A 10580-nucleotide genomic window follows, 5' to 3' on the forward strand; every position below is an offset into this window, starting at 1 on the left:
CTAGCTAATCTCTTGATAAGCATCCTGTCCTTGCCCTGATGTGAGGGTTATAGAAGGTAACTCTGGTTCTGTTCCAGAATTCCTTTTCAAAATGATAGATAGTGTAAAAAGATTGAAAACCACTGGCTTAGAGTATTGTGGCAGCAGTGGAGATGGGAAGAAGCAGAGAAATTCAGCAGCTTTTGAGGAAACAAAATTCTCAGCCTCATGGAGAGATGTGTTTACTGCTCCTTTGCCCACAAGGGCTCCTGGGAGGCAGATTTGGGGCCTGGCTTCCTTCTCCCACTCTAGTTCATGTCTCTCTAGGCTTTTTATTTATTTATTTATTTTGTTTGTTTGTTCTTTTTGTATTTTTCTGAAGCTGGAAACGGGGAGGCAGTCAGACAGACTCCCACATGCGCCCGACCGGGATCCACCTGGCATGCCCACCAGGGGGCAATGCTCTGCCCCTCTGGGGAGTCGCTCTGTTGCGACCAGAGCCACTCTAGCACCTGGGGCAGAGGCCATGGAGCCATCCCCAGTGCCCGGGCCATCTTTTGTTCCAATGGAGCCTCGGCTGGGGGAGGGGAAGAGAGAGACAGAGAGGAAGGAGAAGGGGAGGGGTGGAGAAGCAGATGGGCGCTTCTCCTGTGTGCCCCAGCTGGGAATCGAACCGGGACTTCCGCACGCCAGGCCGACGCTCTACCACTGAGCCAACCGGCCAGGGCCTCTCTAGGCTTTTTAGCCCAAACCTCTACCCCTTCTGCACTTCATTGGCTCTTCCCAAACTCCAAATCCCTCCTTTTCTCAATAGCTCCATTGTGGATAAATAATTTCCGGGAGGTCAGTCAGACATCAGTTCAAGTTATTTTATGTCACTCACATAGCAGGTGAATGACTTGGGACGAATCTCTGAACCACTGAGATATTAATTTCTCCCCTGTTAAACAAATTTTGGATACTTGACACACAGGGTTGTGTATGAATGAAATGTGAGAATGACATTTTTTTTTGTGTGTGTGTGATGCCCAGTTATACCCCAGAATGATTAAATCCCATTCTCTGGAGGGGAGACCCAGGCACCAGGGTTTTTAAAGCTCCCAGGTAATTCCCATGTGCAGGTAAGGTTGACAGTCACTCATTCCTTGGGGGGTTTTACTTCATGACAGACCCTGTATGAAGCACTTTATACGTATTATTATTACTCATTATTGATTGGCAACTCATTGCCAGACAACAAAACGGTGCAGGGATATTCCTATGTGAAGCTACGTGTTCTTGTTGCCCCTTGCCTGGACAGAAACTTAGGGTTCCAACTCATCTTTTGGTTTCAACTCTCACAGACATTTTATTGCCTTGATTTTTCCTTTCTTCTTTCTTCCCTTTGCATTGAGATCTGTCAGGACAATGTTCACAGAGAAACCATTTCCCTGCCAGTCCTGCTCATGGGTCAGTTGCCAGGGAAACCTCAGAGAGAGAGAGAGAGAGAGAGAGAGAGAGAGGACCCTGTGAGATTCACTGAGTTGATCAAGACTTAGAAAATGGCCGCCAATGTCCTTGGAAGCCATTTCCACATCCTTCCAACCCTTCTTTGCTTCGCTCGGAGCGTGTGGAGAACTTCCACAGCAGTTCCCACAATTACACGGGCCTCCTGGGGACATCCCTCATTCAAAGCCAAAACCAGAGGAGTGCTCCACCCAGCAGCGAACCAACAGTGGCATCTGCTAACCACAGGCCGACCTTTGGGGCTTTGACTTGGCCTCTCTCTGCCATCATGTTCCTAGTGCAAATATTTTCTTAGCTGCAAACCCACAGACTGACCTTTCTCATATCACAGGACATCTTCATCAAAGAGATGAGACCAGACATTTGTAATGTTTGAAACTGGTGGAAATGAGAAAGGGTGGCGGGGGTGGGGGGGTGGGTGGCGGGTAAGGGGTGTGTGTTTGAGTGTTTCCTTTCAGTCGGTGATTTTATGGCTTTGTTTTGATTTTTGCTTTCATAAGAGAAACACTCCTAACTGACCATTCTTGGCAGTGGTCCTCTTGTTTGCAGAATCACAAGTTATTGGAGGATCACAAGGTGTGGTCTGGGACCATTAGCATCAGAACCTACTGGCCCTGTGGGAGGCTTGTTACAAATGGAGATTTTTTTTTTTTTCATTTTCATTTTTCCGAAGCTGGAAATGGGGAGGCAGTCAGACAGACTCCCGCATACGCCTGACTGGGATCCACCCGGCATGCCCACCAGGGGGTGATGCTTTGCCCCTCTGGGGCGTCGCTCTGTTGCATCCAGAGCCATTCTAGCAACTGAGGCAGAGGCCACAGAGCCATCCCCAGCACCCAGGCCATCTTTGCTCCAATGGAGCCTTGGCTGCGGGAGGGGAAGAGAGAGACAGAGAGAAAGGAGAGGGGGAGGGGTGGAGAAGCAAATGGGTGCCTCTCCTGTGTGCCCTGGCCGGGAATCGAACCCGGGACTCCTGCACGCCAGGCCAACGCTCTACCGCTGAGCCAACCGGCCAGGGCCACAAATGGAGATTTTTGAGGTCTACTCCAGATTTACCCATACAGAACTTCCATGAGTGGGGCTCCAGCGGCTGAAGTTTTCACGCGAGTGATGTTCAAGTACAATAAAGCTTGAGAACCATTGGTCTTAAACTCAATACACTGACCTTGGTGTGAAATGTTAGCACTTGGGGTTATATTGGCTTTCATCATTTACTCTTTGGAGAAAGTTATTCCGTGAACCAGGCAATAAGTCTATCAAGTTCTTGAGGGTTTGTGTCCTGCACTGTGCCCAGCTCAATGCCAAGGCATGCAAGAAGCTTGGTGTACACTGTCCTGGATTGATGACAGTGGCAGCTCAGAAGAACATTGTCAGTGCCAGTTTACAGTTCATGGCCCAGTGCTTGGAGAGTGCTGGGCGGATGCCAGGTCAGCGGACTGGCACATTAATGACGCCAAGAACAAAGACTGCTTTTCAAGGAGATGTTAAAAAACAGATTAAGGACAGCAGGTATATTGGACCTGAGGCTGCAGCCAGGGCCTAGCTTAACCTTACTGTAGCTGAAATGGTTGAATTACTTCTCATAACTTCTACACATTAAAAAAAATAAATTAAGGCCCTGGCTGGTTGGCTCAGTGGTAGAGCGTTGGCCTGGCGTGCAGAAGTCCCGGGTTTGATTCCCGGCCAGGGCACACAGGAGAAGTGCCCATCTGCTTCTCCACCCCTCCCCCTCTCTTTCCTCTCTGCCTCTCTCTTCCCCTCCTGCAGCCGAGGCTCCATTGGAGCAAAGATGGCCTGGGTGCTGGGGATGGCTCCTTGGCCTCTGCCCCAGGCACTGGAGTGGCTCTGGTTGTGGCAGAGCAATGCCCCGGAGGGGCAGAGCATCGCCCCCTGGTGGGCACAGCGTCGCTCCCTGGTGGGTGTGCCGGATGGATCCCGGTCAGGCGCATGTGGGAGTCTGTCTGACTGTCTCTCCCTGTTTCTAGCTTCAGAAAAATACAAAAAAAAAAAAAAATTTGTAATGAGGTTTCCTTTTCTTTCTCTGTGTTCTATGGCTGCCTTTGAATTCAAATTACCCCAAATAAAAATAGCTTTAGCCACCCTGAGATGGAAAATGAAATCCATTTACTCAGCTGACTTCCTTGGTATTGGTTACTGACCATGATGTGTTACAGTGTATGGTCAAGGCGAAGTTCTGGTTCTGGGCCTGTCAGCTGGACCAACAGGGGTTGAGTTGGCAATAGCAGAGAACCCTGCTGCCTGACTCGGTCACCAATTCTGCTGTGGGACGGCCTGGGATGGAGGGGCCAATGGCCTTGTTTGACCTGAGTTATCTCCTGGTTTTGCATATTTGCTTTTCTTGCTGGCTGTAAGTTCTGCAGCTGGGCCCCTTGAAGGTTGGGCTCTGACATCTCCAAAAAGTGTTTAACCTCTCTGAGCCTCTGGCTCTGCTCATCTCAGAAGATACTACAGTATTAATAATGGTAGTATGGCTTCTTTCATTTGGTATAATGCATCTGAGATTCATCTGTTTTGTTTGTATCAGGAGTTCATTCTTTTTCACTGCTGAGTAATACTCTGTGGTAAGGATGTAATGTATAGTAGTTTGTTTTTCCATTTTGCAGTTGAAGCTTTTTGGATTGTCTCCTGTTTCTGTTGTTAAGTGTTTGTGTATTGGTGTTTGTGCGAACTTTGTTTTCATTGGAGAGCAGGATTCTTGAGGAGCGCTTGGGAGGATGATTTCTTTGGAGAGTTCTGTGTTGAGTACTTCTTCCATTAGCCAAAGGCAAAAGAATGAGGCATCAGCCTGACCCCTCATGAAGCTTGATAAGTATGCCTGCATTAGGGGAACATAATGGACTAGTGTTTAGCAAGAGAGGTTGGCTAATACATACATGAGAAAGGCTATGGTAGGGTTCCTTGGTGTTTAGTGTTTTTTAGAACAGCATTACCCTCTTTCTGTGTTCAAAGTAAGTTCTGGTTCAGTGGGAAGTGTGGCCCCTCGTGGCTGTCAGTGTCCCCTGCTCACTCTGTCTTAGTTGCAGTGTGCTCATCTTATACTCTTGAGTATTGCCAAACTCCCAAGCATTTCGGGTTCACCAGACTTCTGTGTTCATGGGACATTGATAAGCTATATGCCAGTGGTCAGCAAACTCATTAGTCAACAGAGACAAATATTAACAGTACAACAATTGAAATTTCTTTTGAGAGCCAAATTTTTTAAACTTAAACTATATAGGTAGGTACATTCCTTATCGAGGTAGTGCCCACATGTGGTATTTTGTGGAAGAGCTGCACTCAAGGGGCCAAAGAGCCGCATGTGGCTCACAAGCCACAGTTTGCCGACCAGGACTATATGCCAATGGCAAAGAAGGGTAGACACGCATAGTATGCATATCTCCTCTGCTGGTTCACATGCTCCGTGGTCCCCGTGAATGGAAGAAACTGAGTATTTCCAGCTACAGAGACTGTGAATGCTGGGATGTGACCAAATGGCTTCTGTGGCTGTTGTATCTTTGAAGAAATGAATTGGGTGTAGGTCCACACTCACCCTGTGCTTACAAACTTTTTTCTTCCCTGTTTCTTTTACAACTTTTTATAATAGACTTGACTTGTGCCTAGGAAGTATGGAATAGCATGTTCTCTTGGTTTCTTTTCTTTTTTCTTTTTTCTTTTTCTTTTTATTTTTTTTCATTTTTCTGAAGCTGGAAACAGGGAGAGACAGTCAGACAGACTCCCGCATGCACCCGATCGGGATCCACCTGGCACGCCCACCAGGGGCGATGCTCTGCACACCAGGGGGCGATGCTCTGCCCATCCTGGGCGTCGCCATGTTGCGACCAGAGCCACCCTAGTGCCTGAGGCAGAGGCCACAGAGCCATCCCCAGCGCCCGGGCCATCTTTGCTCCAATGGAGCCTTGGTTGCGGGAGGGGAAGAGAGAGACAGAGAGGAAGGAGGGGAGGTGGAGAAGCAGATGGGCGCTTCTCCTGTGTGCCCTGGCTGGGAATTGAACCTGGGTCCTCCGCACGCTAGGCCGATTCTTTTTTATTTTTTTTATGTCTCAAGTTTTTATTCTAAATGTGAGAAAGGCCAAAAACAAAGAAAAGGATTTCTTTGTAAATCAAATACTAAGAGATGGTGAAAATAAATTTCTCTTCAGCTTTGTCTTGCTTGACAATTCTCCTGGGGTAAGGTTATTTTTTATTAATTTTAATGGGGTGACATTGATAAATCAGGGTACATATGTTCAGAGAAAACATCTCCAGGTTATTTTGACATTTGATTATACTGCATACCCATCACCCAAAGTCAAATTGTCTTCTGTCACCTTCCATCTGGTTTTCTTTGGGCCCCCCCCCCCCCCGTAACCCTCACACTGTTGTCCGTGTCTCTGAGTCTCTTTTTTATGCCCCACCTATGTATGGAATCATATAGTTCTTAGTTTATTCTTTTTTTTTCTTTGAAAGTTCTTTCATTGTCTTCTGTTTATTTTTTTAACTTTTTTAAAATTTAATTAATTGTGTTTACATAGATTCTAGGGTCACCCCGAATGCCTCCCCCCTTCCCCCTATTCCTCTCAACATTGCCCTTGCCCCCCTCCCTACAGTGCCCTCCCCACTTCCCTTTAGGTTTATCCCTTCCTATCATCCCCTTTCCCTCTGTCCTCTTTTCCTCTGGTTTACTTATTTCACTCAGTATAATGTTATCAAGGTCCATCTATGTTGTTGTAAATGATCCGATGTCATCATTTCTTATGGCTGAGTAGTATTCCATAGTGCAGGGATCCCCAAACTATGGCCCGCGGGCCGCATGCGGCCCCCTGAGGCCATTTATCCGGCCCCTGCTGCACTTCCTGAAGGGGCACCTCTTTCATTGGTGGTCAGTGAGAAGAGCATAGTTCTCATTGAAATACTGGTCAGTTTGTTGATTTAAATTTACTTATTCTTTATCTTAAATATTGGATTTGTTCCTGTTTTGTTTTTTTACTTTAAAATAAGATATGTGCAGTGTGCATAGGGATTTGTTCATAGTTTTTTTTTATAGTCCGGCCCTCCAACGGTCTGAGGGACAGTGAACTGGCCCCCTGTGTAAAAAGTTTGGGGACCCCTGCCATAGTGTATATGTGCCACATCTTCTTTATCCAGTCTTCTATTGAAGGGCTTTTTGGTTGTTTCCATGTCTTGGCCACCGTGAAAAATGCTGCAATGAACATGGGGCTGCATGTGTCTTTACGTATCAATGTTTCTGAGTTTTGGGGGTATATAACCAGTAGAGGGATTGCTGGGTCATAAGGTAGTTCTATTTTCAGTTTTTTGAGGAATGACTATACTTTCTTCCATAATGATTGTACTACTTTACAGTCCCACCAACAGTGGATGAGGGTTCCTTTTTCTCCACAGCCTCTCCAACACTTGTTATTACCTGTCTTGTTAATAATATTTAATCTATCAGGTGTGAGGTGGTATCTCATGGCAGGTTTTTTTTTTTTTTTTTGTACTTTTCTGAAGTTGGAAACGGGGAGAGACAGTCAGACAGACTCCCGCATGCGCCCGACCGGGATCCACCCGGCACGCCCACCAGGGGCGAAGCTCTGCCCACCAGGGGGCGATGCTCTGCCCCTCTGCGGCGTCGCTCTGCTGCGACCAGAGCCACTCCAGCGCCTGGGGCAGAGGCCAAGGAGCCATCCTCAGCGCCCAGGCCATCTTTGCTCCAATGGAGCCTTGGCCGCGGGAGGGGAAGAGAGAGACAGAGAGGAAGCAGAGGGTGAGGGTGGGGGTGGAGAAGCAAATGGGCGCCTCTCCTATGTGCCCTGGCCGGGAATTGAACCCGGGTCCCCCACACGCGAGGCCGACGCTCTACCGCTGAGCCAACCAGCCAGGGCCTCATTGCAGTTTTGATTTGCATTTCTCTAATAACTAATGAAGATGAGCATCTTTTCATATATCTGTTGGCCAATTGTATTGTATTTCTTCCTGAGAGAAGTGTCTGTTCATGTCCTCTTTCCATTTTTTATTGGATTGTTTGTTATTGAGTTTTATAAGTTCTTTGTATATTTTGGATATTAGGCCCTTATCTGAGCTGTTGTTTGAAATATCATTTCCCATTTAGTTGGCTGTCTGTTTATTTTGTTGTCAGTTTCTCTTGCTGAGCAAAACCTTCTTAGTCTGATGTAGTCACATTCATTTCTTTTTGCCTTCACTTTCCTTGCCTTTGGAGTCAAATTCATAAAATGCTCTTTAAAACCAAGGTCCATGAACCTATGTCTTCTTCTATGTACTTTATTGTTTCAGGTCTTATATTTAGGTCTTTGATCCATTTTGAATTAATTTTAGTACAAGGGGACAAACTGTAGTCGAGTTTCATTCTTTTGCATGTGGCTTTCCAGTTTTCCCAGCACCATTTGTTGAAGAGGCTTTCTTTTCTCCATTGTGTGTTGTTGGCCCCTTTATCAAAAATTATTTGACCATATATATATGTGGTTTTATTTCTGGACTTTCTATTCTGTTCCATTGGTCTGAATGTCTATTTTTCTGCCAATACCATGCTGTTTTGATTGTCGTGGCTCTATAATATAGTTTGAAGTCAGATATTGTAATGCCCCCAGCTTCATTCTTTTTCTTTAGGATTGCTTTGGCTATTTGAGGTTTTTTATAGTTCCATATAAATCTGATGATTTTTTGTTCCATTTCTTTAAAAAATGTCATAGGAATTTTGATGGGAATTGCATTAAATTTGTATATTGCTTTGGGTAATATGGCCATCTTTTTTTTTTTTTTTTCCATTTTTCTGAAGCTGGAAACAGGGAGAGACAGTCAGACAGACTCCCGCATGCGCCCGATTGGGATCCACCCGGCACGCCCACCAGGGGCGACGCTCTGCCCACCAGGGGGCGATGCTCTGCCCATCCTGGGCGTTGCCATGTTGCGACCAGAGCCACTCTAGCACCTGAGGCAAAGGCCACAGAGCCATCCCCAGCACCCGGGCTATCTTTGCTCCAATGGAGCCTTGGCTGCGGGAGGGGAAGAGAGAGACAGAGAGGAAAGCGTGGCGGAGGGGTGGAGAAGCAAATGGGCGCTTCTCCTGTGTGCCCTGGCCGGGAATCGAACCCAGGTCCTCCGCACGCTAGGCCGACGCTCTACCGCTGAGCCAACCGGCCAGGGCAATATGGCCATCTTCATTATATTTATTCTTCCTATCCAAGAGCAAGGAATATTCTTCCATCACATTGTATCTTTTTCGATTTCCCTTAACAATGGTTTGTAGTTGTTTTTTTTGTTTTGTTTTGTTTTTGTTTTGTATTTTTCTGAAGCTGGAAACGGGGAGAGACAGTCAGACAGACTCCCGCATGCGCCCGACCAGGATCCACCCTGCACGCCCACCAGGGGGCGATGCTCTGCCCTTCCGGGGCGTCACTCTGTTGCGACCAGAGCCACTCTAGTGCCTGGGCAGAGGCCAAGGAGCCATCCCCAGCGCCCGGGCCATCTTTGCTCCAATGGAGCCTTGGCTGCGGGAGGGGAAGAGAGAGACAGAGAGGAAGGGCGCTTCTCCTATGTACCCTGGCCGGGAATTGAACCCGGGTCTCCCGCACGCCAGGCCGATGCTCTACCGCTGAGCCAACCGGCCAGGGCCTGTAGTTTTCATTATATAAGTCTTTTACATTCTTTGTTATGTTTATTCCTAGGTATTTTATTTTTTTTGTTGCAATCGTGAAGGGGATTATTTTTTTGAGTTCGTTCTCAAATGTTTCATTGTTGGCATATAGAAAGGCTATGGACTTTTGTATGTTAATTTTGTATCCTGTGACCTTACTGTATTGGCTTATTGTTTCTAGTAGTCTTTTGTAGATTCTTTGGGGTTTTCGATGTATAGGATCATATCATCTGCAAAAAGTGATACCTTTACTTCTTCTTTTCCGATATGGATGCCTTTTATTTTTTTGTCTTGTCTGATTGCTCTGGCTAGAACCTCTAGCACCACATTAAATAAGAGTGGAGAGAGTGGACAACCCTGTCTTGTTCCTGATTTAAGGGGGAAAGCCTTCAGATTTGTGTCATTTAATATGATGTTAGCTGATGGTTTATCATATATGGTCTTTATCATGTTGAGATATTTTCCTTCTATACCCATTTTGTTGAGTGTCTTAAACATAAAGTTGTGTTGTATTTTATCGAATGCATTTTCTGCATCTATTGATAAGATCATGTGGTTTTTATTCTTTGTTTTGTTGATATGGTGTATTATGTTAACCGTTTTACATATGTTGAACCATCCTTGAGATTCTAGGATGAATCCCACTTGATCATGATGTATTATTTTTTTAATATGTTGTTGTATTCGATTTGCTAGTATTTTGTTTAGTATTTTAGCATCTGTATTCATTAGAGATATTGGTCTGTAGTCTTCTTTTTTTGTGCTGTCCTTGCCCGGTTTCGTTATGAGGGTTATGTTGGCCTCATAAAATGTGTTTGGAAGTATTGCTTCTTCTTCAATTTTTTGGAAGACTTTTTTTTTTTTTTTGTATTTTTCTGAAGGTGGAAACGGGGAGAGACAGTCAGACAGACTCCTGCATACGCCCAACCGGGATCTACCTGGCACACCCACCAGGGGGCGACGCTCTGTCCACCAGGGGGCGATGCTCTGCCCCTCCAGGGCATCGCTCTGTTGCGACCAGAGCTACTCTAGTGCCTGGGGCAGAGGCCAAGGAGCCATCCCCAGCGCCCGGGCCATCTTTGCTCCAATGGAGCCTCGGCTGCGGGAGGGGAAGAGAGAGACAGAGAGGAAGGAGAGGTGGAGGGGTGGAGAAGCAGATGGGCGCTTCTCCTGTGTGCCCTGTCCAGGAATCGAACCTGGAACTTCTGCATGCCAGGCTGACGCTCTACCGCTGAGCCAACTGGCCAGAGCCTTTGGAAGACTTTGAGTAGAATAGGAACCAAGTCTTCTTTGAATGTTTGATAGAATTCACTAGTATAACCATGTGGGCCTGGACTTTTATTTTTGGGGAGGTTTTTAATAGTTTTTTCTATTTCTTCCCTACTAATTCATCTGTTTAGGCTTTCTGCTTCTTCTTGACTCAGTCTAGGGAGGTTATATTATT

The 10580-nt window shown here is 46.3% G+C and overlaps 1 non-coding gene across 1 annotated transcript; it reads right to left on the reverse strand.

The window, feature by feature from the left end:
* Positions 1 to 7291: 7291 nt before the first annotated feature.
* Positions 7292 to 7367, reverse strand: TRNAA-CGC (transfer RNA alanine (anticodon CGC)). The gene has a single exon. It is a non-coding gene; the product is annotated as a tRNA-Ala (tRNA).
* Positions 7368 to 10580: the final 3213 nt, after the last annotated feature.

Source organism: Saccopteryx bilineata, chromosome 7 (assembly GCF_036850765.1).
Source record: "Saccopteryx bilineata isolate mSacBil1 chromosome 7, mSacBil1_pri_phased_curated, whole genome shotgun sequence".
Lineage (NCBI taxonomy): Eukaryota > Metazoa > Chordata > Mammalia > Chiroptera > Emballonuridae > Saccopteryx > Saccopteryx bilineata.